The sequence below is a fragment of the Pezoporus wallicus genome, unplaced genomic scaffold (assembly GCF_028554395.1).
Source record: "Pezoporus wallicus isolate ANWC-B61680 ecotype Strahan unplaced genomic scaffold, APGP_CSIRO_Pwel_v1 contig_1181, whole genome shotgun sequence".
NCBI lineage: Eukaryota > Metazoa > Chordata > Aves > Psittaciformes > Psittacidae > Pezoporus > Pezoporus wallicus.
In genome coordinates this window covers 1914732-1941060 of record NW_026641428.1, presented here as the reverse complement: position 1 = coordinate 1941060, position 26329 = coordinate 1914732, and the positions used below count along the sequence as shown (strand labels likewise).

Genomic DNA, 26329 nt, shown 5'->3' with positions numbered 1-26329 from the left:
CTGCTATTTTTTAAAATCAGTTGCTTCTAGGTTAGCTTACCTCTTGCTTTTAGTCAATTCTGTTTATGTTATCTAAAGAATTAAAGATAGCAGATGCAGGTAAAACCCTTTTGAGAAAGACTTGAGCGTTCCACAGCAGGAAAAAAAAGCCTAAAAAAACCAATTAGAACAATTTCCCAGACAGTATCAGCCTAGAAAGAAGCATAGCACACAATACTAGTGTGCGCATATGTGTGTGTGTGGGAAGAGCTTAATAATACAAATATTATTTAAAATGGTGTGAATCTGCGGCAGCCTGCAGCAACAGCAACATCAGCCAGTCCTGCATTAGCGAAGCAGCGGGCCCTGCCCTTGTGCTGGCCACAAATGACCAGTGAAATCCCAGAGGCACTCTTGAATTTCTGCATTCTCATTTCATCAGCTGCAAAATATCTGTCACTCACGTCCCACACTGGGCAAAGTGACACCTGCCAGTCTCAAGAACAAGGACAAATTAATGTTCCTCCACCAACTGTGTCTCAGAAATGAGTAGCAAGTGATGGTGTGAGCAATCAACAGCTAGAGTACATTGTTAAAGTTTGCAATGCATTTCTGGGGTTTCCTTTCAGCCAAGGTAATTTGCAGCAGCTGTTGTAGTTTTATGCTGTTATTGAACATGTCTTCTGCCGACTTCCCTCCTAATGAATCTTTTAAAAATATTTGCAAAATGTGTGCAAAATTGCATTGCCGAGGGTTCCTGAAACTGCAAAACAACGCTGCTCGATTTCAAACAATGCATGGGAGAGGCAGTGCAGCAGCTGCCAGAGGAACGTGTAATCCAGGCACTTGCCTTAGACACTCGATCTTCCTAGAAATCACTCAGAAATATTTTGGATATTAGATATAAAATCTCAAAAAACCCCAAAACAACACAAAACATTTTTGATGTCTGTCATCATGTCACATCAAGTTATGCGATATTATATCTGCTTATGATGAGATGCAACATGACAGGATGTAATGCAATGTAACGTATCAAAAAATGTAAATAATCCACTTTTGGGGATTAGATATCTGCTGTCAATGCCTATAGCAGGAGACTGAAGTGAATTTATTGAGGCAGATGGGAGCTCAGTGAACACCAAACTGTCCATGGTGTTTGCAAACCAGAACACATCACAGTTCACTGCCTCTCCCGATTACTTTTGGATAGTTTGGCTCATATATGACTGTATTACGATGTTAAATAAAAGTTCTTGTAACTTGATCATTTTGTTAATTATCACTGCCTACAGCAATAGTTTTGATGATGCCTCGCTTCGCTGTGAGTAGCAGTTTGTACATATTTTAAACTATTTGCTTTGGAAATAGCTGTAGTGTTTCTCATTGTAAAATGTAACTCACACAGTGTGAACACAAAATCGAGTAGTAGAGACATGACTAAAAAAAAAATGGTGCTTGAAACTAAGTAGGAGACTGCTCAGGATAGTGCAGCCTCCTGAGGTCTCCTTGAGGCTGGAGACCTTTCTTTTGGTGCATGGCTACTGCCAGAGGAGGGAAGGAGGGAATGAGCGCTCATTTCTGTTGTATCTCTCTGTAAGTTATTCACCAAAGCACCTACATTTCAGAATTGCATAGGTTTGGAAACCTTGTCTCCAGTGGAAGTTCACCAGCACTTTCTCCCAGCTCTCAGAGGAGTGGGCTTGGGCAACGTCACCTGGAGGCCTGCAGGTAATACGTTGCAGCAGGTACTAAGGACTTGGGGAAACTAAAAAACCTCATTTTGCCATTGCATAGTCAAGGAAAGGGAAAGACGCTTATCACCAGCAAAAAGAAGGATGCAGAGGGCAGTACCCCAGTCCCCTGTCCCCATTCCCACCACAGCCCAGGTCTCGCCTCCCCTCTGCCTTTACCTTCCTGCTGGCTCACTTGTGGCAGCTGCATTCAGCCCAGAATTAACCCATTTGTGTGTCCACAAATCCAAGCCAAAATATTTCACCAGTAATTAAGAGTTAACGGAGGTTTTAGAACTTGCTTTTTACTTTGTTTCAACAGAAGACAAAAAGGCACATTGTCTGAAGCCTGGTCTGTAGCACTTTGCAAAAATATCTCCTCATTGTTACAATGGCTTCACCCCCACTACCTTTGGCTGCTTTGGGAGCTTGAGCATGGATGAGTGAACAGCATTTTAAATAGCATGTTTATTCAATGTGCTCTAAGCAGGGTTAGATAATATGATATTTATAAAGCCCCATTCTCTGTATACTCAAGGGTTGCGCACCTTGCTAGCACTGATGCTGCTGAACCAATATTAGCAGCGGTGAGGGGTGGCTGTAAATTTTGCCTCATGTAGACAAGGCTTACAAGGTAAACGGGCAAATTCCCGTCTGTGACCGTGTGCCTAGGAATGGAACCTTTTATTTGCTGTCATAGTGATGACTTTTAATTGTCCCAATAAACAAGCTTTTAAAAAGCTTCTAAAATGTTCTCTAATAATACACTTTGGTCTTTAGCCATAGAAATGCAGAAATAATTAGAAGTGCCATTGTGTACAGTGCCTTCTGGACTGGGCTGAAGGTGAAGGAGAAAGTATCATGCTATCCTTGTCAGCTGCAAGGGTAATTACTGCTGGCTGAAATTACTCAACATTTGTTTATAAGCTCCCCAGAGCATGCTGTAAATAGATTGTCTGTTATAGTCCAATCACATTAAAACGCTGCTCCTTGCAAACTGCTACCTCCTGTTTTCTGTAAGCTAGACAGAGAAGGCCTGCTGCTCACTTACTGAGCACCAAACACTGAAGAGCTATGTTTAATGTGATTGTTTTCATTAGCTCTTCTATGTCTGATATTACATTTATAGTTTGCTGGGCTTGAAGACCGGCATGTTGCATCTCCTTCATTTGCTGTAGGGAGAGTGAATAGCTTTATTTCTGGAGGCTGTATGCAACAGTTGATGGGAAATTTGGAATAGCAAAAGCATGGGAATACCTACAGACACTTGTTCTCCTCCTGGGCAATGGTGTTTTTCTATTTGCCTTTTAAATGCTTCTGCGCTGGTTCCTGCAGTGGTCACATTGCCTAAATTGTCCTTTGAAGGATGAGAAGTATTTTCATAAAAGGTTAGAAAGAATGTATTTTCCTTAGCACTGAATTTCACACTACAGCATTGTCCTGTCCATTGTGACCTGAGTTGTATGAAATAGTGATGCAGCCACAGCCTGTCTGTTTGATTTCCTCTCAGCATGATTTACCACATCATATCACAAAAGCCCAGGTATTTCCAATAAATATGGGGCCAAATTCATTGCTGACATATGCAGACAGAATTCCATTGCTATTGATAGAGTTGCATTTGCTCCCACCAAGGTGAATCTGGCCACTAAGCTGAAGATTTAGGGGTAAGAAATGAAATTTTGGCAAAAACCCAACCAACCAACCAAACAAAAAAACAAAACCAACCAACCAAACAAAAAAGCCCCGAAAAACAAAAAATCCCACACAAAACCAAAAACCAACTGCCACCCCCCACTATGTATTAAAGGAAAAAATAATGAAGGCAGTACAAATCCATTACTGGGTATCAGGGGCGGAAATTTGTAACCCCTGTTTCATGAGTAATTCATGAGAACACACACAAAGGGTATTTCAACAGCACTCATTTTTATTTACCACTGATTATTCCCCCAAATCAGTACTGATTATATAGAGCAAAGTGTGGACCCATCTTGTCACATTTATTTGAAAAGGCTAGCAACAACATGCTGCCTTTCATATCTCCATAGCTGGGAAGAGGTCTAGACATTAGTGAATTTAACCTGATTTTCTTAAAACACAGACACAGCTCTGGTGTAAATCCTCATGGAAGACACTGCAGCTACAACAACTTACACCAGCGACTGAGCTCCCTGGGAAAAAAAACACAACAAAGCAGCAATGTTAGTGACAGTAGAGAATTATTAAAGGGACACAGATAATTGGAAGAAAGTAAATGACCTGGGTAGAATAGCTACTTTAAAATGAAGTGCAGGCAAAATCACTGTACTGGATACCTTCCAGCCTCACATGTCCTAGGTGCCTTTCTCCCTAATTTTAAGATCAGCATAAAGCTTCTGTTCTCTGCAAACCTATTAGGCAGGGATAAGAATTGGGGTTTGGATATCCACATTTTCTTCTAACTGGAATCACTGCCTGTGGAAAACTGTCCTTCTGGGAAAGATGCTGGAGTGCTAGAAATGATGATTCAATTGCCCATTAAGATAATTCCTGGAAGTACTACTTTCTTGAAGCTGTGTTTCCAGGAATGGCAATCACAGCATCACTGCTCTGACAGTGTGATAGGTATCTCCAGAAGTGGACACAGCAGGTGAATATTTCCAGTTACTGCAAGTAATGCACTGCAGGTTAGTTCTCATGGTTATCTTTATTCGCAAAAGCTAACTAATGCAGCTTATCGCAATCCTTTGATGATGAATTATACCAATTGTTTTGCAATAAATGGAAGCTTTTTTTGCAATCCAGGTAACATTTTTTATGTTCCTATTACTGCTTTTTGTGCTATTAGAGAAGCAGGAAATCTTTAAAGAGAAACTTCCTACAGCTAAAAAAGACATTAAGGGGGAAAAAAGCTGGGAGCCATAGTGACAGGTACAACTAAGACTGTATCCTTCGGTTCCCTGGAAACCAGTCAAACACTATCTCATCTTGCAATGGTTGTGTCTGATCCTCTGCTTCAGACATCTTCCTAATAATGGCAACTACAGAGGTGACTCTCTGCAAATAAGGGCTTACAGCAACTGGACATCCATCATATATCTCCAGAGCAACATTAGACCACCCTAATGGGTACTCCCGTCTTCATTATGATATTAATTCTCTAAATTTCCAAAGTGATTTCATTTGTAAAATGACAAAGGCTGGCTGCTCAGGAGACAAACTGTTTTCATCCCCCTCCTGCATGCTTACAAAGGCTTGCTCTCTTTAGTCTTTGGGGGAAAAGAAATTTGATAGCATCAGATCTCTTGCGATACACAAGGCTGCCTAACAGCTACACCACCTGCCAGCACTGCATGCCTGCCCATCCAGCCTGAAGATTTCTAAAGCAATGGCTGATGAGTAGAACATAGCTGTTGGGTTGGGGCGGGGAGGAGGGGGGAAGCTATGCTGGGAGAAAATAGAGGCTGTATAAAATACTCAGTGTGAAAGTGAGGCAGGATTGAGGGTAAGGGTGAGGTCAGAGCCAAGGCTGGAAACTGAATCAATCTGAACAAGGTTGGTTTGGTTAGATTAGGTAAAAGCATGATTTTCTCCCTGGTGTATCAAAGCCTTTGCTGTGGCTACAAATTCACTGACAGCCAGCCAAAGCAAACTTTTCTCAAAGAGGCAATTCTTTGCATAGCTCTCGATCTCCAAACTCTTTAGGATTAAATAAAATAGAGATTAAATTAAAAAGGAAATCTGTAGACCTGTGACATTGCTAATGCTTGCCCCAAATAGTAACTAACCCAAGTGCCTGACTGAACAATAGTGAGGAATAAGGAGGTTCTTTTAAGGGCAGAGATAATTGTAACATGACTGGTGAATGAATTTGGAAGCAATTGAAACAAAACCTTTAATGCACTGAAAAGTGTACGAGACACCAAACTCATTAACTTTTATCCTGCTTTAGGAGACTACCCAAATGGCATCTTGTAATTTGCCGGGTCCTGGATTTCCTTTCGTTTAAATTTGTTCAATCCTGTTGCTGTCTGCAGTCAAGTACATGCAGGTGGCAGTGTGAGAGAAGACATTCATTGAGGAGTCCAGTTCTTCTTCCCAGAGAACACCTTCAGCAAACAGCTGATTTTAGTTGCTCTTGTGAGTACCCTCTTAAAATTTCATTCCCTTTGTTCTTGCTCCAAGGCCAGGTTTCTTTTGTACCAGCTAATTCTACAGCCCCTTGAGTGGCGAATCTCAATATTTGTGGCCAGCACTGGTACAAGAGCAGCTGCACAGTCTCGGGTCATCCTGCATCCTGGGTGTCCTTCATCTGGCAAGAAGATAGCAAAGTGCCTGCGGGTGATTGCAGCCCAAAAGCACATTCCCACCTAGTTCACACATTCCCTCCGAGGGCACAGTGACAATGCAGCTGCTCTGTGCAGGAGGTGACCTGAGTGGCTCTTGGGATGACTGTGATGGGCAGTGTTACCCAGAGCAGCTTGTGAATCTGTATCCCACCACTGCCTTTCATTAGGGATTTACTGCAAACAGTGCTGTTCATTAAATTTTATAAATGTATCAAAGAGTGTTTCCATCTCACACATATGAAAACATTACTGTAAATCTTGTTTAAAACTAAATTAATTAGCAACATTGAAAACATTGAAAAGATAGCTCTTTTTTCTCTCAGAGGAAGCCCTCATCAAGCGAGAATCAAGCTCCTTTTTTTTCCTAATTCTCTCTTTCTTTCTGGCCCTATAAATCTTGCATCCTTTGCTGAACAGCCATGCAGCTTCAGCAGGAAGCAGACTGCCCTTCTCTTTTCCCTTATCTGCCCTTCTTCCCCAAATCTCCAGCAATTGTGGCTTAACTTGGTAGTCAGAGACTAGGCTGGAGCTGTAGATTTGAACCCCCTCACACTGAGGAGGTCGCTGAACCGTAGTCAGCTCACCAGTTTCTGGGTGAATGCTTTAACCACTGCTATAAAAGATGAGCAGCAGCAGCACCACCATCCATCTTTAAAAAATAAAGAGTAATCCAGTTGTACGGCCCTCAAGGAACAAAGCGCCTATGAGTCAGAGCGTTTTGCTGAATGCAAATGTGGGTTATATCTTCATGCTTAACTGAAGGCTCTGTGTGCATATCTTAGTCCTATAGGAAATATGATTTTGGACAATTAGCCTCTCTTCATAATTTCCTAGCAGATTTGAACAACACCTCAACTCAGCGTACTTTCTGCCAAAACATCCTTGGTTTTAGTGGTAAATGTGCACCACAAAAGGAACCTGTGATCTTCAGCTTGAATGGATAATTGTCCTCAGAAATCACGGCTCTTGAACATAGTTTTGGTTCTAGCCATCAGGTCTGAATTTTAATTCTATAATGATCCTGCCAGATGATGAATGACTGCTTTTTCTGTGTCTTCTTTTAATATAGATGGAATACAGAGATCTTCAGCACCTTCTGGTAATACTCCACTTTCCAGTTCTACAGCTTCATTATTCTACACTAAGTATTTAGCATAAGGACATGATGGTCTGAGGTGGGTTGGCAGCTGTCCCTACCAGTTATTTATGGTTTTGAAATTTTGCATTCCACAGACTCAAATTCAAACGTGCTGTAAGGAACTCTACTGTGATTGCTTATCTCAGGGATAAACTTGGCTCCATGTTGTATGCTTATGATGTTACTGATGGCCCTCTGGCCCCCAAATCAAATTATTAATGGAAAATTCTTTGTCATTTGTTTCTCAATGTCACATGAATGCAAAAGTACTTTTCAGTGCAGCTTCATGGAGAAGACATTCTCCCTTTTCATTGAACTTCACCTTTTCTGAAAGAGGTACTAAACTATTATTCCTTTAAGTAAATATTGTAGTTCCCTGTCTAAGATTAATCCATTGTGGTGGCTGTCGATGAAAGCTTTACTAATACCCCAAAGTCTTGCTTTTTTCAAAAATCATAGGCTGATATTTAGGGGCTTGTGCAAATTTCATGCAAGCTAGCCAATATAAATTCACTCTAACATCACAACCTTTGATTCTGTCTTCCGTGGTTGCTTTCCAGAAGCTTGAAACTTCAGCCTAATGTATGGACAACATACTGCATGATTTGTTAGGATAAAAAAACCAACCAAACAAACCCTGTTTCCTAAGCAATTTAAATGCTCTATCCAAATCTAGCACAGAGCTGGAGCAATCACTATCCTGTGTTTAGGCTTCCTGAAATTTCGCATGTAAGGAACTTATCCTCAAGTGTGCATAAAAGCCATAGTGTTTTTTTTTCAATAGGGGTGGGGTGGGGGTGGTGGGATGACTATGCTTATGAACAAGAGGAAAGCTGCTTTGCTGGGATTCAGTGAGGTGAAATCCACCATGAGGGGACAGCTGGCAGTTCATTTGTGGTGAGGAAAGCCCAGACCCAGAAGGATGGTGTGGCATAGATATTTTGCTGTTAACTGCATATGACCTTTCTGTTTTCATGTTAAGGGACAGCAGAGCCATGACACCTGATGTGGTCCATGCTGCTGGTTATGCATAGAAGGGTTGAACTGATCTTTTCTCTTTCCAGGCTTAGGGGAAATTGAAAACATGGTGCAAATGCTATTTAGTCCGTTGGCAGGCTCAGTTTCATAAAGGCGAAAATGTGGCTGAAAGCCACTTTTATTTGCTCTCTCCACCCAAACAGTACTTTTATTGCTGAGCCTCCGGAAGGCACAATACAGTGTCTGACCGGTGCTGTGCTCTCAGATACCTCTCAAGTAGAAAACAAGTTGTTTGCCATTTTCTTCCCTTGTCAGATCAAACCAATACACATACTCAATATACCTATCTTGAGAAGTTTTCTTTATTGATGACTCTCACTTTCTCTGCAAACAATATATTTTCCACAGTAACCATCCAGGTAAATAGGGTTCACTCTGGAAATAGAAGAAGCAGAACCATATGGGAGAGTATAAAAATGAACTGACCTGAACCATGGTTCTGAAAACATTGTAAATTGTTTCCATACCTTGACAAATGTTCACATTTGTTAGGAATGCTTTTGGTGTTGTGACTTGTCCTCTAATTGTCTGGCACCTTCCAGGGAACAGCTCTGCTTGTATGCTAAATTATGACACAGGGAGATAGTTTGCCAGCTTGGCCTGGTCTCCTGCATTACCAACAGGTTTCAATTGTGTTCCCATAGAATCCAGTAAATGAATAAGTTTGAAGTTTGTTTAACTTTGTTTAAGGTTTGTGAGACATCTGCTTTCAATGGTATTTGAACCGGAGTGGTAGTAAAAAGATATCACACCTTCAGTGGATTCTGTAGCATGACTGTACGTTGCTGGTTTGACAGCAAATCGAAGGCTTTGTGGTATGAAGGAAAGCCCTGCACCCTGCTATACTTGCCCAGGCTCTGAAGTAATTTTTTGCCCCCCCTCCATACATATATATATTAAGGAGCTACAAAACTATTGCTGTATAGAGTAGCTGTGTATCACAAGTATAGATCCATATGATATGTCCCTCTAGCACTGCTCTTTCAGAACACTGCCATTCCGGTACATGGGTACTCTCAGAAAAATTCTGTTAGCATACATAATTTACCATGAAAAATAGTGCATAGAGTATGAATATACTCCAAACTTGTTGCTCTTATCCTGTGTTTTTATTAGCTCTGTAAACAGTATCTGTTTTCTGCTATTTGGGATGATAATAACAGGAATTATGTCTCCTTCACTAAGCAAGCTTTTTTAATATAAATAAGATTTGTATATGTTAATTAATAATGCATTGTATATACACTGACTACTGGATACTGTAACCCTTAGATGGAAAGGACTACACATAGGCTGGTCCTTTCAAATCCAAACTCGTCAGGTATTCTCTGCACACTAGAGCAATGTTGTCTTTTTAAGAAGGTGTTTTTATTCTGCAGATCTAGATGGTGAACACCTGGGCATGATATTCTGCTTTTGACCTTGTAAAAATCATGTGCAGTTCTGAAAGCAGGAACACCTCGTGATAAAGCCATATGAAGTGATAATGACATTTTGCCAAATTGTGCTGAGAATTGATCTGAGGAGGAGGAAGACATTTCCATTGATTGTTCATCAATCTTCAGATTGTCTTCAAATGATGAAAAGCTCAGATTCCCAGCCCAGCAGCCACGATGAAGTGGGGTGAGGCAGGAAAGGCGCCACTGGAACCCAAGGTAAGTTTCAGCCATGCAGATTTACACGCATCATGGCACACAGAGGACAGAGCGCGGCCTTCAGCTCTGTGTCCTGGAAACAATAATATCAGTGTTTGGTTTTGCTGAGCCATTTGCTCTGCTTTCCAGTGTGGGAAGAGCAGGTTGGTAGTGGTACTATTTACAATTCATTATGAGAAGATTGCAGAAGATTGTTGAAGACAGGAACCACTGACCTCCTATTTCCCTTTCATCTGCAGGAGTACATTCGTAAACGATAGTCCACTTTAAAGACACTGGAGTGGAGAATTATACTGGGCTGCTTCTTCACAATCTTCTTTATCTTTTGGGTCAGCAACATCACTAATTGGCACTTGACAGCACTTCCAGATACTCCTTGTGAATCTCATAGTGTGACTGATGGTTGAATAACATAAAGAGAAGAATTCTCAGATCCATTTTAGTCCATCAAAAACTAGACACTGCATAACATGTACCACATCTGGCAATTGATAGCACCATGTTTGTTAAGGTTATCTGATTGGAAGAGCTGCAAGCAATGAATAACGCAGCAAAGCTGCATGTGATAACCTTCCTGCAGTGAAACTGCATGGGCTGACTGCTTCATACTCACCATTTTAATATTCTGGATTTGCAAAGTGAGAAGTGCTAAATAAATGATCCCTATTTTCTGAATGCACTTCCCAGGCAAAGATATCCCACAATACGGTTAACAGTCTCTTTTTTTTATGCTGCTGACTTTTTCCAAATCAGTTTTTCATATCCTAAACCAGTAGGAATTATTTCTGATGCCTGAATGCATTTGAGGGATTAATTTGTTTTGCAGTAGAACTACTGCAACTTTTCTCTTGATGCCCAAAGAAGAACAATTAAAAATTCATACCCTTCTTTATTATATGTCTAAACCATAGCTTTTTCTGTCTACTTAATAAACTAATCTTTTCAATCCCTTGTTCAATAAGAGAAAGACAGTAACCCTGCTTTGCTAATTTTCTCAAAATATGTGGGCTGGCATATAAAGAGTTGCTATCAGCCCTAACGAGTGAGAAAGATTTTATTGTACATGATTAGTAATGTGTACCTTCTTTTGCTCATTTTACAGATTTCACATAGATAGTTTCCTTTGCTGTGGACATCCTGCTTGTTAACAGGAGCTTCAATAGAAAGTAAAAAGCTATATCAGTGCATGCAGTGGACTGGGTAGCTCTGACCTGCCATTGAGTGATGGATGTTCTCCCAACAGCTGGGGAAAATGGCATAACAGAGAGAAATATTAGTGTTGCATTGCATATTTTTGTGCAGTATAGGCTTTGAATCTCAAATGCTCTAACACCATGGTGCATGCATTTCAGCACCATATTCCTATGAGTGCATTACATAAATCTGAATTCCAGGCAGCGCTATGCAGACTTGCAAACCCTTCTTCTCTGAACTCTATTATTTATAAGATTAAAACCCCTGAGGTTTCAAATGGCAGGTTTATTGTCAAGTACAATGTACTTTTCATTCTGAATGGACAAAAGCCTTTGAGCTTACCTGAGTCTGCATGGAAACCTGCCTGCCTGCCCTCAGTGACACCACATGTATTAGTGGAGGCCAATCTTCTCTCCAGGGGTGTGAGACAAGCATCCTGTAGGGCCCTCTACCCATACCTCTGATAAACGCCCTATTGGAAGACAGCTCTTTCTTTACAAGCATTGGGTGGATGTCCTCCATCCAGGACTGTATCAGAGCTAGAAGCACTCAGAAAATGTTATTTGTAGAAAATAGTTATCCATGTGGTTCAGGTTTTGGATTTCTTTGCAGTACACCCACAAAAAGATGGTGCACCTTACAGATTTGACCATTGTTAACAGCCATTCAACGAAAATTACATGGGATGGTCAGAAAGTATTTGCTCTGTAGTTACCTATTGTTTGACATTTGTAGGGTGTGGTGAGTCTTTAAAATCACAAACAGAAAAGCAGTATATACAGGATGGAGGAATTAATAAAGATTTCAGAAAGACTTTTCACATGTTTCTAAGTGCAGATCTCACATCTGCATATACATGTATAGTTGCAACCAAATATTCTAGTAAAATAAATATTTAGGCTGTGGTTAGGTAAATTCAAAAGCTAAGGTTTTACAAATTTTTAAATGGAGAAGGCACTAGAGGCTCCTAAGATGGAAGTTAAAGACCATATGATGAGGTATTTCATCTGAGGCATTTTAGAGAACCATAGTTAGTCTTCCAAAGTGTCAAATGTCTTTCAGATGTGCTGGTGTTAATGAAACATATATTCATCAATCTTTACGGTGGGAGGTTTTTACAGCTGCTTACCATTGCTACATATGCACATAAAAATCTCCTCTCTTGTTCTCAAATCACAGGCAAGGGGAAAAGAAAGAAATATTTTGTTAACCGAACAAGAGATATGTTAGCCTCTCTGACTTAAACTGCTCCAGCAAGTGATCTTAAAAAACTGCTGACCACCCTGTTTGCCACATGTTTTTTTATGCCAAGACTTTTAGTACTAATGAAAGCACACAAGTAAAAACCAGTTGAAGTTTTGCGAGATCTAGCTAACTAACATTTTGTTGGGTTTTGTAGCGAACATAGGAGCTTTTGGACTTACTTTGGACATTAGAATGAAATAAGTAAATAATGGTTAATATAAGAAAGGGCATATGGTTCTTGTTTAATGGATTAATCAGAGCAATTAACCTTGTAGTGCATTAACATTTTAGGACTGAAATGTTTGTAAATTAGCTTTACATGAAGTGTCCTTGTAAAGGTCAAAGTCAAACTGTATTTTTAAAGAAATTTTAAGCTCAAAAATTTGCTTTTGCTGACATTGTCTGTCCAACAACACTAGGAATTGCCTAAATTTAATACCAGAAAAAATAAAAATGGCATGAGATACATAGCTGTTCAATAAAATTTGCAAATCCATATCTAAATTATAACCAGTAGGAATTTATTCAAGAACTAGAGGAGCTATCTTATTTAGTTTTATTTTATGTTATCCAGGTCTTTACGTCCTGCTTTGAAGTCAAAGGTATTTTAAGTAAGGCATATTATGATTATGCCAAAAGACCACTAAAATCGTTATGTTATATTAATGGCAGTGATGAGCTTCCTGATTTTAACATTCAAGCATACAACATGTCGTAAGTTAATTTTAGTCACTTCTGTGTGCCTGTTCAGAAAGATGAACCAATAAAAGATCCGGATTGTGTTAACCGAACAGGCAAGATCTATAGCTATGACTTAGAGATGCAAGTGGATAAAGAGCTGACTCTGGTGGATAAAGAATTGGCTCCAATGGATAAAGAATTGGCTGAATGGCTGCATGCAAAGACCTGTGATCAATGGCTCAATGTCCAAATGGAGACTGGTAACAAGTGCTTGGTTGACGAGTAATTGAACATGAGCTGGCTTCAGTGTGCACGCACAACCCAGCCAGCCAGCCGTATCCTGGGCAGCGTCAAAAGGAGCATGACCAGCAGGTCGAAGGTGGTGATCCTGCCCCTCTGTGCTGCTCTCATGAGACCCCACCTGGGGTATTGTGTGCAGTTCTGGTGTCCTCAACATAAAAAGGAAATGGAGCTGTTGGAACAAGTCCAGAGGAGGGCCACAAGGATGATCAGGGGACTGGAGCACCTCCCGTATGAAGATAGGCTGAGACAGTTGAGCTTGTTCAGCCTGGAGAAGAGAAGGCTGCGTGGAGACCTCATAGTACTGGAGTACCTGAAGGGGGCCTACAAGTATGCTGGAAAGAAACTCTTCATTAGGAACTGATAAGACAAGGGGTAATGGGTTTAAACTTACAGAGGAGAAGTTCAGGTTAAATACAAGGAAGAAGTTCTTTACTGTGAGGGCGGTGAGGCACTGGAACAGTTTGTGCAAAAAAAGTCATGAATGCTCCATCCTTGGTAGTGTTCAAGGCCAGCTTGGACAGAGCCTTGGGCAACATGGTCTAGTGTGAGATGTCCCTGCCTACAGCAAGGGGGTTGTGACTAGATGTTAAGGTCCTTTCCAACCCTAACTATTTTATGATTCTATGCTTTGTATAGGCAGAGGAGAAAAGATTCATGGCCCAGATGGTGAGCCAGAGACTGTCGCGAGGAGACGTCCTCAGAAGTTTGGTTTGGAGAAAAGGATTTTAGAGGTAGTGTAAGAGTGAGCATTGAAGGGAGCAAAGCATAGAAGTTCTTGGTTTTAGAAGCCAGACTTTTTTCCCTGGACTCATGGATGCAACAGTTTTCAGGTGGGGCTTTCCTCCTCAGGAATGTGCCAGGAATTATTCAGGACTATGAATGAATTTTCACAGTGTCTCTGTCATGTTTTCCATCTTTTGGCACATACTTTAATATGTCTGTTGGGTTTTTTCTTTTACGTCTTCAGTTTTTTCAATGTGGTTCTTGCTGGCTGGGGCAGTTTCTGTGCACTCTTCACTGCTGAAGAGTCTGTCAGAGGTGGTAATTACATGATTTGATGTCTCATTCACCTCCCTTCTCTCCTATGACTCCATGGGGTCAAGCTTTTGCCTTTAACAGATACTTTCCAGCTAAGGCCCAGTAACAAGAAGCGTTGGTCCTTACATTGCTTGCAAGTTTCCTGAACATGCACAAGGCTCTGCTTTTTTGCCCAACTATTTTCATCTTTCTCTTTTCTTACTTGAATTCTCAAGTTTTCCACAGAAATTATAATCTCTTGTGGGCAGAAGCTATGTTTTATGTGGCTACATAGAAAGCCAAGAAGAAATTAGGATGCTATTTGTTAAGTGAATAGCTTGCTGACATTTAGTTTCAAGTTCTTTAATCACTGAGTCCCTCTCTTTTCCATAAGGCTAGTCCACAATGGTCATAAGGCATTTTGTACTATGTAAATTATTAATTATTTTTCCGCATGTTTCTGATACTTCCATCTGCTTAGCTGCATGATTTAGGAGAGAGTCTCCCTGTTATGTAGCTCAAATAATCTATGATATCCTTGCCTAGCCCTTGAGTGCCAGCACTGAAAACCAGAATAAGGAACAACCAAAAGAAAACTAAATTACAAGATTCATGTAAGTTAAGGAAAGCATCTGGTCACATTATTTACAATTTATGTATATGTGAGTGATGTGGCAAAAGTCAATGATTAGGCCAATGGCTAATGATACTAGATTCTATACAAGAGTATGTTTGAAGAAAATTACAGTCTTCATTAGTAGAGAAAGCAGGTGAGGAGCTAAGCAAAAGGAAAAAAATTAAACAAAACAAAACAAAAAATCTCACAAAATGCAAACCATTTCAGCATTCAGAACATAGGCCAGTTCATGGCCATATAGGATTGTTATGTGCATTTCTTACTTTTGTCTGCTGGTGGCAATCTAAAGTTTCAGGCTGTTTAGTCTTTGGCTTGGGGCATGCAGATATTGTAGTTTTCAGAATGGGCATTAGACTTAGAAAGGCCTGGAAGGTGAGCTGATCATTTGCTTCACAGGCTTAGGTTGTTTGCTTGAGTCCTCAGAATGATTCTTTTATGTGTACAACATTGCGTCAGAAAAGTCATGGAGATGCTTTAGGGAGAGATACACAGGCAGAGAATGGAGCCTGTCACAAATGGTGAGGAAACCCCTAATCAACAAAAGAATACCATAGGAAGCTTTGGAGAGCCACCAGGAGGGGGTGGGTAATAAAGAATTCAAGTATGTTCCTTAATGAATTCTGCAAAAGGCAAAACTGATTTAAAAGGGGCTCCATTCAACACTCAGTCCACTTACTGGAAATAAGACATTTTGATAGTTTCAGATGGTATTTCTTTGTAGATAATTTTGAAGAACCTGCACCACAATTAACACATTATCATTATATAGATATTTTATTCACTTATTGATAACTCTTTTGTGTTGAAAATTAATCCAATGAAAAGCAAACTTGTCACAAAAATAAAGTTGATAAAAGTAACTGTAACCTCCTAAAAATGTTGGAATGAGACAGATTCCCCAAACTGTCACAGAAATTTCAAGTCAGTAGTAGAACTGTTCTTCTTTGTTAGTTGGGAATTCTTTACACCCTCTCTCCCTCCCTATCCCTCTGTCTGTATATTTTACTCATTTTGGTTGTGTGAATAAACATGGATTTTATGGAAAAGAAATTTTCTTTCTAGAAAAGAATGTTCTTAAAAAAATCTAGGAAATTTTCTCAAGCCAACAGTGTAATTTAAGAGAACCATCCCAAAATGTAGGAAACCAAAGTTTAAATTCCAACTTAAAGAGCCCAGTAGGATCCGAACATCACATAGCATCAAGAACACTGCAGAAGATATCAGTCTTCTGCAAATTTCATTGGACATGGCTGGAAAGAGGTGCAGAAAAATCAGATCTCCTGTAGTAACAGACAATAGTGTTGAAAGTAGAGATGAGGCCCATGCAGTTTTCAGAAAGAAGCACTATGTCTTTCTTTTGTTTGTGAGTCTCCTTGAGTGTTTTGTCACCAAAGCAGGCAGATACCTTTTTCTAAATAGCTAAATCTGAATTTCATCAGCTAATCTAGTCATTCTGTATCCACAGTGAAGGCAAAGAGTAATATTGTCTTCTGGCATGTTTTTAGCATGTGAACAATGAAGCACCTGAAAGAAAACAGTGCGTTCATGACCATTCGTTGTTGTATGGTCTTGTCTAATACCAAGCAAAATACTTAGCAGAATTCCTTTGATAGCAGCTTGCTTATTGGCAGTGAAACTTGTAGGCAGGGTATCAGTAGTAGGTGGTAGATCAACCTTTGACATCTGAAAATTTTTTGTTAATGAACTATGGGAATCTACTCATTTTCCTAAAGAAGGGGATCACTGGTGAACCTGTCTGTGACAAAGGGAATTTTCTCACCATTACAGGCAACTCCTGAGAAACCTCTGCTATCAAAGAATAGTTCTGAGGATGCAGATGGACCTTACTGAGAGACACTTGTTCTTGCCCACTGAATTCCCAGAGACCTCCTTGGCAGGTTCAGAAGACCACATTCCAGTGAGGTCCCCTGAGAATCACTTAACATTGAAAACATTTCAAACTTAACTAAGTAGGGTTTTATCTTTTCAGTCTTCTCTCTCAAAAAATAAGCTCAGCATCCCTGACTTTTATTCTATTTTATAACAAAACCTGCTGTTAAAGCCACACCATTTTTCTGTTCAAAGCTTTGAAGATGGTTAGCATAGGCAACCAACCCAACCTCTCTGAGTCTCTAGCTTACTCCTGTTTAGATGCCTCTCTGTCTCGTCTTAACCTCTCCTACTCTCCACAGATACTGTTAGTCAATCTGGACATCAAAGATTTTGCAGTTTCATTCCTACATTCTTTGTGTTTCCAGGTTATTAAACTGGCTTTTAAACAGAAATACTACTGAGGCAATTGTAGAAATAACAGTGTGCTGCACTGGTAGTGTAAAAAATGGTCCTGACTGTTGTACAGCTCATGTTCAGATTGGTAATATTAATGACAACAACTGTACAGGCAAGCTACAAAAAAAAACAAACCTAACTAAACTGGGGAAATACCACTTTAAAAGCTAAATGCAATACTGAAAGAGTATTTCAGGTCCCTAGTAGGTGAGGGGCATGGGGGTGCTGGTATTCACACAGGACTGTGGGGAAAAGGGACAACTCAGTCCTATAGCTATAAACAAGATTAATTCTCTGTATTATTTTCAGAGGTCTGGCCTAATTTTCAGCAGTGGTATCTATCTAAAGGGCAGCAGAAAGTGCTGCAGAATAGGTACAGCTTTACCAGATACTTGACTATGTCCAAAGTATAAAAGGTTAAAAACAGATGTCTTTGAAGAGTCCCAGTGGCAGTCCTATAATATCAAGGAGGCTGCTTTGGTTCCACTGCCATCAGAATCTACCGGCCATGGGTCCTGAAGCAGCTGCAGTCCATCTGGGACCACAAAGGAGGCTGTCTTTGGCTCTGAGCTTAGTATTATCCATGCATGAACACAAAATTCAAATGTTAGGAGATGATTTCAGAAATATCAAATGAAGTTAAGCTTATTACCATATTATATCAGATGAAATTTCTAGTTATTCCTTCAATCAGCATTTATTGTATGACTGCACTGTAATAAAGATTTCAGAAATATGATGAAGCTGTACATTTGCAGTAAATGAAGCACCTGTGATTATTACAAATCTGTGTGCAGAGCTCTCTTTGCATAGATACTTGTCAGTCAAACAGATGTCCCTATATTATTCTCTTTTTCTAGTTGGGAAATGGAGGTGAGGTGGCATACATGACTATAATATGATTGACATATGTCTAATTTGAAGCAGAAGCACAACACACCCTTTGTAAACAGAAAACAAACCAGTGAAAAAGTTGATTCATGTGAGGCTCTGTTTATGTTTTTAAAGTTTAAAGAACAGCAAGTACAAAATTAGTAGGAATACCAGTTGTGTTGAAGACTTAATTATGGGACAATTCTAGTCCTTATTTTGGATTAAATTTGTGCATTTATATATTTGTCTGATATTGTATGTAAATGTATACACATCTGTAATGTATAAGATATATGCTTTTGGTCATTAACTGTTGCTTTTAGCTTTAGCGATTTCTTTAAGTTTTCATTAAAACCAATATATATTGTATATGATTATATATTTCAGTAATAGCATATAGGCAAAATAGTATCTGCCTATAGATTCATAGGAAATGGCAAACAAAACCACCTTTAATACAAAAATTAAATCAATAATTAAAATTTTTCAAAAGGTGCATTAATAGAATGCATTCAGCTTTTTTCTCTGCACTGAAGGTCCGGCTGGAGTCTGAACCTTCATGAAAATGTCCTGTTTTGTACAAATAACCAACTGGACTTCTTTGAATAATGCTCTAATTATCAAATGGTAGTTGCAATTTTATCCAGTTCGCTTCTTAATTTCATTGCATTTTCTCTTTTTTAATGTTGCTGTGTCTTTTAAATAATGAACCAAACAAATTCATATGTGCAAGTATTCCACAAATTTAACAAGGCTTCAGATTATACAATTGCCAGATTATGAGGTCCAGAACTTTCAAGCCTTTGCTTTGGTAGAAATGAACTGGTGGCAGGAGAAACTGTAGCAGGTTTTAATTGCCTCCTAAGGATAAGAATAGCTTTATAATAACAGATTTACTACTGTCTGGATAAAGATGGCTTTGAATCATCCATTTTTTGCAGGGTACTGTATATTTAAAAAGTGTTATAAGGAAAACATGAAAACATACTGCCTTTTGAAGCAAATTAGCAGTAAAAATGAAGTAGAAATACATTTTCCTTTTCTTGACTGGCTTGCAACTAATGTGGGTTTCTTGAAGTTATACATGCCCGCAAAAAATGATAAATACATTGGAAAACGGAAGGGAAAAATGAAAGAGTAAGCTGGCCATATAAAGCAGCTGATGTAAAGATGGAGAGACATAGCCATAGAAACTAGTCACATAAATAGTCATGAAATGAAAAGTTTCAGATTTGTATTGAAGTAAAAAAAAACTACTTAGAGAAAGGCCAACAGGCCAGACTAAATAATCCTCGACTTAACGTCCAATTCTGAATCACATATTAGCTGCAGAGATTTTAATGTAAATATGCCATTACACTGTCATTACAGTGATCAGGCTGCATGGCTCACAGGTCACATCTCAGCCACTGTTAATTTTGCAGGCAAAAGCTTTTTTTCTCTTGAAATGTTAATAACTTTCTATTAGTTAATGTAGCGTGACTAAAATTCAGATTAGATATAATTCATTTTAATATCTGTGACTGGCTATCCCGATCATTTAGCAATGGTTTCCAGCTGAATACAAGATGCTAAATTGGACTCATTTGCATAGCCCTGTTAAAGCAATGCCATTCTCTAAATGTAGGCATCTTCAAATTAATTTAAAAGATTTTTTTTTCCTGTTTTTTTTACCAGGATAAAATCTTTTGCTAACAACTAATTGAAGTTACTATGAGCCTAACACACATCCTTTTCCTTCTTTTCTCAGGAACAAATGACTAGTTAATATCATCAACTGGCAAGAGGAGAAAAAATCCACAGTGCTTTTGAATAGTAAAATGGCCTAATTTGGGAGCTGCAGACCAACCACCACTGTTTTCCAGCTTTGAAATAAATACCCTTTCTTACTTGTAAGCACAGTTAGCTACACTGCTGTATGTTAAAAGCTAAGACTGGACTGACCTTGAAATGATCATGAATCCACTGGGTTTATTTAAAGATCTGCTATAAAACATACATTCATTTAAGGTACCGTTTAGCTAAACTAGGCAGCTCTCAGGACCTTCACTGGCTCCTGAAAGAGTTCAGCACACTGGAAAATGTGGGTTGTTATTAATCACTAATATTCTTCCCTTAATACGCACATATACCGCCATTTAATGGTAATGGGAGATACATTAGCTCCACAAGGAGAGAATCGCCCTCCAACTTATCAAACCCTATCTTTAAGCTCATTTCAATAAACACGTATGTGGTTTTTTTCTGGGATGATGGCTTGATGCAATCTTGAAGAGGCATGGTCAGAAACCTTTTACTTTTAAATTAAATGCAAATAAATAAACAAGTCTATTACTTATATTGTATTAGGCAGTATGAATCACATATTTGGCATACAATATATATTCCTGCACCCAAATGAAAGTAATGCCTTTTGAATACTAATTAGACGCCCGCACATACAAGACAAAAATCAACTCTGGATTTTTGTTATTTGCATTATATCTCAGCACCTAAAAGCTCTCACGGACAAGCTGGGAACCCCATCACACCAGTGTGTGTACAAACACCCACAGTCACACCCCGAGGAGGATCAAAAGAACTTGGAAACTATTAAAGATGAGACAGTTCTTTCTCCTCATTTACATATATGAAACCGAGAACGAGGTCAGAAAAAAAAACCAGAATAATGAAAGTGTCATGGACTGACACTGCATCAGATTATGTAACTGTAAATTCTACTTGCTTCACGGTGAAGGAATTTACCAGTCTTTAATTTAAAATAACTGAGGGATGTGAGAGAAATAGTCGAGGGTGAAAATAGTGGTTAATATGCTTTCATGTTTCTTTACAGCTCCAAAGTGTTTGATGCTTCTCTGATACAAAGCAAAAGACTCGTTGGCTACCAATAAGGTTCTAAGATTGCTTAGCATTATGGAGTCGTCATCTACAACTGACAAATTTGTCAAAAGCCTTCTGCAACAGTTCAGAAATTAGATATGTGTAAAAATCATAAAGAAAGTAGTTTAGATAACACATAGATTCACCTATAGGTCAGAACATTAGTGCTATTGTTTTCCTATTGTTTTTAAAAAACACAGTAGTTATTTATTTAAGAACATAAATACAAAGTATGAAAAATCATGATCTCTGTCTGTCAGTCATGGAGCCTGATGGCTCTGGGAGAGAAAATAGTGCAGTTTCAGTGTGAGGCACCACCTGAGTACCAGATGTAAGGCAATTGTGTATGCAGTGGAGAACTGAGGCATGATAGTGTCAAACCTGTTGATCTGCTAATATATATATATATTTATATATATGTAATATCCCTCCACCTTCCTCTCAGTAGGAGGCTTATTCAGACAATTTAAATGTGATTTTTTTCTGTCTCCTCTACTTTCACTTAAAAACCGCAGTGTGTCCTGGAATTCTTTCTCTCTTCAAGTTTTAAATGACTACCAGCACTTTCACTGGGAGTTTTTTCTGATCCCCAGCTCAGTTTCATTCTCTCACTTGGTCATAAAACTACCCAACAAGCTCACGAAAATGCTTATGTGCAGGAATGTTAGACAGATGTGCTTTTGCGTTGAAATGAATTTGCGCCCATTTTTACATAGGAATTTTACATGGGAATGAACCTTTCATGTGTGGGATTAATAGCCAAAAATTAATATCTTTCATAATTAACTGACCACTTAACCAACCTTGAGTCTAGATTTTCTTTTTCATAGTTCTCTCACAAAAATCAGAGGTTTGGGTTGGATTGTTTCTTTGGGATTTTGTGGTTTGGTTTTTTTTTGGTTGGTTGGTTGGTTGTTTTTTTTCCAGGAATCATACTTTAAAATTATCGCTAGAATACTAAGAACATTAATTGGCTTTTTCTGGGGTAAATATTATGTGTTATGTGTACGTGTATATACATATACACACAGGTTTATGTAAATGCTGACTAGTATTGTAATACTAGAAATAAGTTTGAATCAACAAATTTTATTATCTGCTGCAGTGAGGTAAGGTAAAACTGAGACCCAAATATACCAAAATTTGAGAAAGTTTAGAACTTTGTTGATGGCCTAGAGGGATCCAAGAGATTATTGGCACCAGACAGCACTGATCCTTTGGGAACAGTTAGTTTTGAATTGGTAATTTTATTTTCAGATGTCTTCCTAAATTAATTGTTCCATATAACTTTATTCTATTGTTAGAGCTACGGGGGAGAGGCCAAGGAGGAGAGGAAGGGGGCAGGACATGACTATAGTGAGCAGAAATGAGCAGAAAAACTGTCAGACTTACATAAACAAACCAAAGGCAACATTATTATTTTCTGAACCTGTTGGGCAGCCAGTCGCAGGACATCATACCTATTAAATGTACTTTCTCCAAGTTCTACAAACTCCTGTCATTGAGGTTTTTCCAGTGTTGTGCTGGTTCTGCTCTGCCTTTCTCTCCAGAAGTGCGGCAGGTAGGATTTCTGTTAAGGAAGTGCAGATGAGCTTCTTGTTGGATGGGAGAAGAATGCTACTTCTAAATATTTTAATTGCTTTCACTTTGGCTGGGCGTAAAAAGGCTTACAAATGGCATTTCTTATCAGCAACCACAGCTTTAAAGCACATCAATCTGTTTTACTTTGTCAGTGAATGAAAGAGCTTTCACGCAACCCAATTTTACATTGACTAAGTTCATTGTTCTGTTCCAATGTTGCCATTGCTATTTTTCTCTGAGGTTACATGATTTCAAATTATTTTGTGTGTATTTGATCTCTTCCATTTTTCAGAGACCAGCCAGATGACTTGTCAGCAATTCACTAAGAAGAAGGAGGTAACAGTAACTGCTGTCTGAGGTGGGCTGTGATAAGAAGAAAGAGTTGGATTAAAATCTGTAATCATTGACCCCAGGAAGTTCAGCCTCTTGCTTCAAGACCATTTCTTTTACACAATTGAAAAAAGCTCCACCCTTTCAAAACTACAGAAAATGTAGAGCATCTTACTGTATTTGTGCATTCATGGAAAAGAAAATGCTACTTTCATACCAGGTATTCCCATATAGGAAATGCTGTGGGGCAGGGGTGGCTTGGTTGAATGGTTGGTTTTCATAATCAGGAAAATGAAACAAAACCATGTAATTTAACCAGTCAGTTGGAACTATCTCTATATAGCTCAAATGACTCCAAATAGTCTGAGAGAATTTTTATCGATCAGTTCCTCTATTTAAAAAATAACATGTGTGAGGCAATCATAACCAGTTTATGGATATTTTGTTAGTAGAAGAAGAAACCATATTCAGTGGATAAATTATGCATTACAAATTATTCCCCCAGGATCCAATTCAGAATGCTATTATATTACAAAATTCTGGACTGTATTTATACCTTTGTTTGGCTGATCAGCAGACAGACACATCACAACACATTGTGTGTAAGCACTCTTCTTAGGGCTTTTCCAGTATAAGTTCAATGGTTAGTAACTGCTCTTTCATGATGTGCTTCCAGCCAACCTGCTACAACCTACTTTTCCTCAAGAAAGGTGACTTTTTTCATAATGCATAAGGCATAAAGAATTTTGTGGCTTACTTCTGGACTCAAGAGGGAGATTATGCCAGCTGCCCATATCTAAAGTCTGTGCTCAAGTGCATAGGTCAGGGAATTCTCCGTCCAAGAGCTAATACAGCTTGCTGTTCCTTCTGAGATTTCAGGTTTAGGAACACAGTTTTTTCAATGTGATTCTATGGCCATAGAAAGAAATTGGCCCTTTATACCACATTTGAAAAATAGCATCCTTTGTCTACCTCTTAAATTGTAATAGGAATATATAGTGAAGTGCTCAGCTTGTCCTTTTTCTAGATCTATATCCTCTAGGGCATTGAACTGAAGTTACTTGTGTCTCAGATCAAAGTCATTTCACTTAGAAACTCAGGTTGAGCTTGAAGGCACAGTCTCTTAAGTGAAGGTCAATGGTTTATCCATTACTGCACCCAACCCCAAATTATTTTTGCAATTAGTAATATTTATATCTGTTTTTATAGTGTAAAAGAATAAAGGATAGTCAGCATTTTCAAGAAATACAAGTTAAAGGTGTCCTATCATTTAAAATGATATATCATGTTAGAAAGGAAACTTAAAAGCTGGCATATGCAATCTAAAATTAAATACAGATTTTGAATTTCAGGCTGTGAAGCTAAAAAGATCAAAGGAAACTCTTTACAGTTCTTTGGAATTTGGTATTATACTTCCCGGGAGGTCATTTACTCCCATAATTTAGTCTGACTTATTTTGGCTTCAGTTCCATTAAAAGTATGTAGCAAAAAGAGTGCCTTTTTTAACTTTAATTTTTAACTGCAACCTGTCAGTTAAAGGAAAAAAAAAAAAGAAAAAAGACTGTCTGGAAGAGGATGATCTACAGAAGCACTAATAGCTTTCAAATCTTTTTACTTTTTGAGCCTGATATGGCTAAAAACTTATCTGAAAAGATTGTATTTTAACCCTTTTGACTGTTCCTGGACATAATGTGTGCTTTTATTTAAAGAAAAGTTACTCACTGTCCTTGAACATATTCTGTCATTTCCCCAATAACATCTCCCTTTACTGCAATGCCTTGCCTTGTTGGACAAAATAATAGGAGGACCCCAAGTTTAAGGTTCTTATAGGCAAACATCAAAAGCATGCTTGTTAAAAGTCAGAGAAGTATCCAGAAGTTTACCTACTGTCTGGAGAAACCCAAGAATGAGCAGATACCTGCTGGGATATGAAGGCAGCACTGATGGAGCTTAACAGACTAAATTGTAGTCTTACTTCACTGCATTTTGTGAGCAAGAAATCAAGAGTGGTTTCAAAAGGATGAGAAAAATTTAAAAGAGCTTTTGCCTTTCAGAAAAGATGTGATATATTCCTGAGGTCATTATTTATTTTATCTATAGCAGTTTCCACAAACAGGACCTAAAAAAAAATTAATAAATAAGAGACGTAGGTACTTTTTCTTCTAAGACTACCTTAAAGCCACCTGGTGGGTGCAGCAGAGGTGGTAATGTAATGCTCTTTACTGAAATAGAAAGTCATCTTCCCTCATCAACACTCCTCTTTTTCCCAGTGGGGAATGAGAAGAGGCAGTACAACAGCTCAACTTTCCATCTTCAAGAGGTTGGCCTTGGCCAGGTTTAAGGCTGGGGAAATGGAGCAGATAGATCCATTCTATGAAAGGACTTTCCTCCTGCTTGACATTCAGGCTTTCATCTGATCCTGAGGAAAGTCCCAGCAAAATCACCCAAGAGCTGCATGATCTCATTCTTTTGTTATACTGTAAGATGTATTTGCAGAAGCACTCTTGGGGACAATTCAACCTTAGGAGTTGCATTCAGTGCTACAGTATGTTTTTATACATATATATATGTATATTGTTTTGCTTCTGGTTTTGACCACATCATTTAATTATTTTGTCATCTTACACCACAGCAGGTATTTTGTACCTAGTTCAGCAGGATGCACACAGCTGATGGTGGCTCTTATTTGTTCACCCCTTCTCTCCTTGAGGCTTTCATTTACTCTCTAAATTGCTATGACTAGAAGTTTTTGAGTGGTGTTTTTCTTTTTACCTTCTCTGTAATGCAATAGGGTAAACAAAACTACAAGAACAACAGTAGTCTTGGACCATAAAGGATGTGATAGACTGGCCTTCTCTCTGGCTCTTGGGAAAACTGGGGCTCTTGCTGTACCATTACAGTAGACTAATGATAGTCTAGTGTATACTAATAATTTCCCAGCAAGATATGTGCTTGAAAATATCTTCCTGTTCCTGTATGATTAATGCTTCTGAAAACATAACTGTTTCAATCTGACAGAACCAAATGGATTAAAAATGTTACAAATGCTTTTTTGCAGTAAAAAAGAGTAGTGGCAGCAGAGAGGTTAATTCTCCTCTTTTCAAGCAGGTATCTTCGTAGAAGAGAAGTGATTAAAAGAGTTTCTCTTTTGGTATAAAAGTGTTTTTCTAATCTTGTTGAAGTGCCTAAAATATGTTTGAAGAGCCAGATAAAAGCATGGACTTCTTTTTTAATGAGTTACCTGTTATATGTTCCAGTGTTTATTTTGTTCTGTCACTGAAACACATTTTCTTAAAATGTCTCTTTCCTCACCACAGTCAATAGGTAATAATGATGCAAGACATTTAGGATGAATTTCAACATTAGGTACAAAAGAATAACTCTCTCCCAAAATTATACGACTGCACAGACAAAGCCAGAAACAG

The 26329-nt window shown here is 38.7% G+C and overlaps 1 long non-coding RNA gene across 1 annotated transcript in view; it reads right to left on the bottom strand.

Moving 5' to 3' along the window:
- Nucleotides 1-16319: 16319 nt before the first annotated feature.
- LOC130607050 (uncharacterized) overlaps nt 16320-26329 on the bottom strand; it is a 47677-nt gene continuing 37667 nt past the window's right edge. Inside the window, exon 3 of the long non-coding RNA XR_008974147.1 lies at nt 16320-16475. This is a non-coding gene — a long non-coding RNA (uncharacterized LOC130607050). The remainder of the gene's footprint in view (nt 16476-26329) is intronic.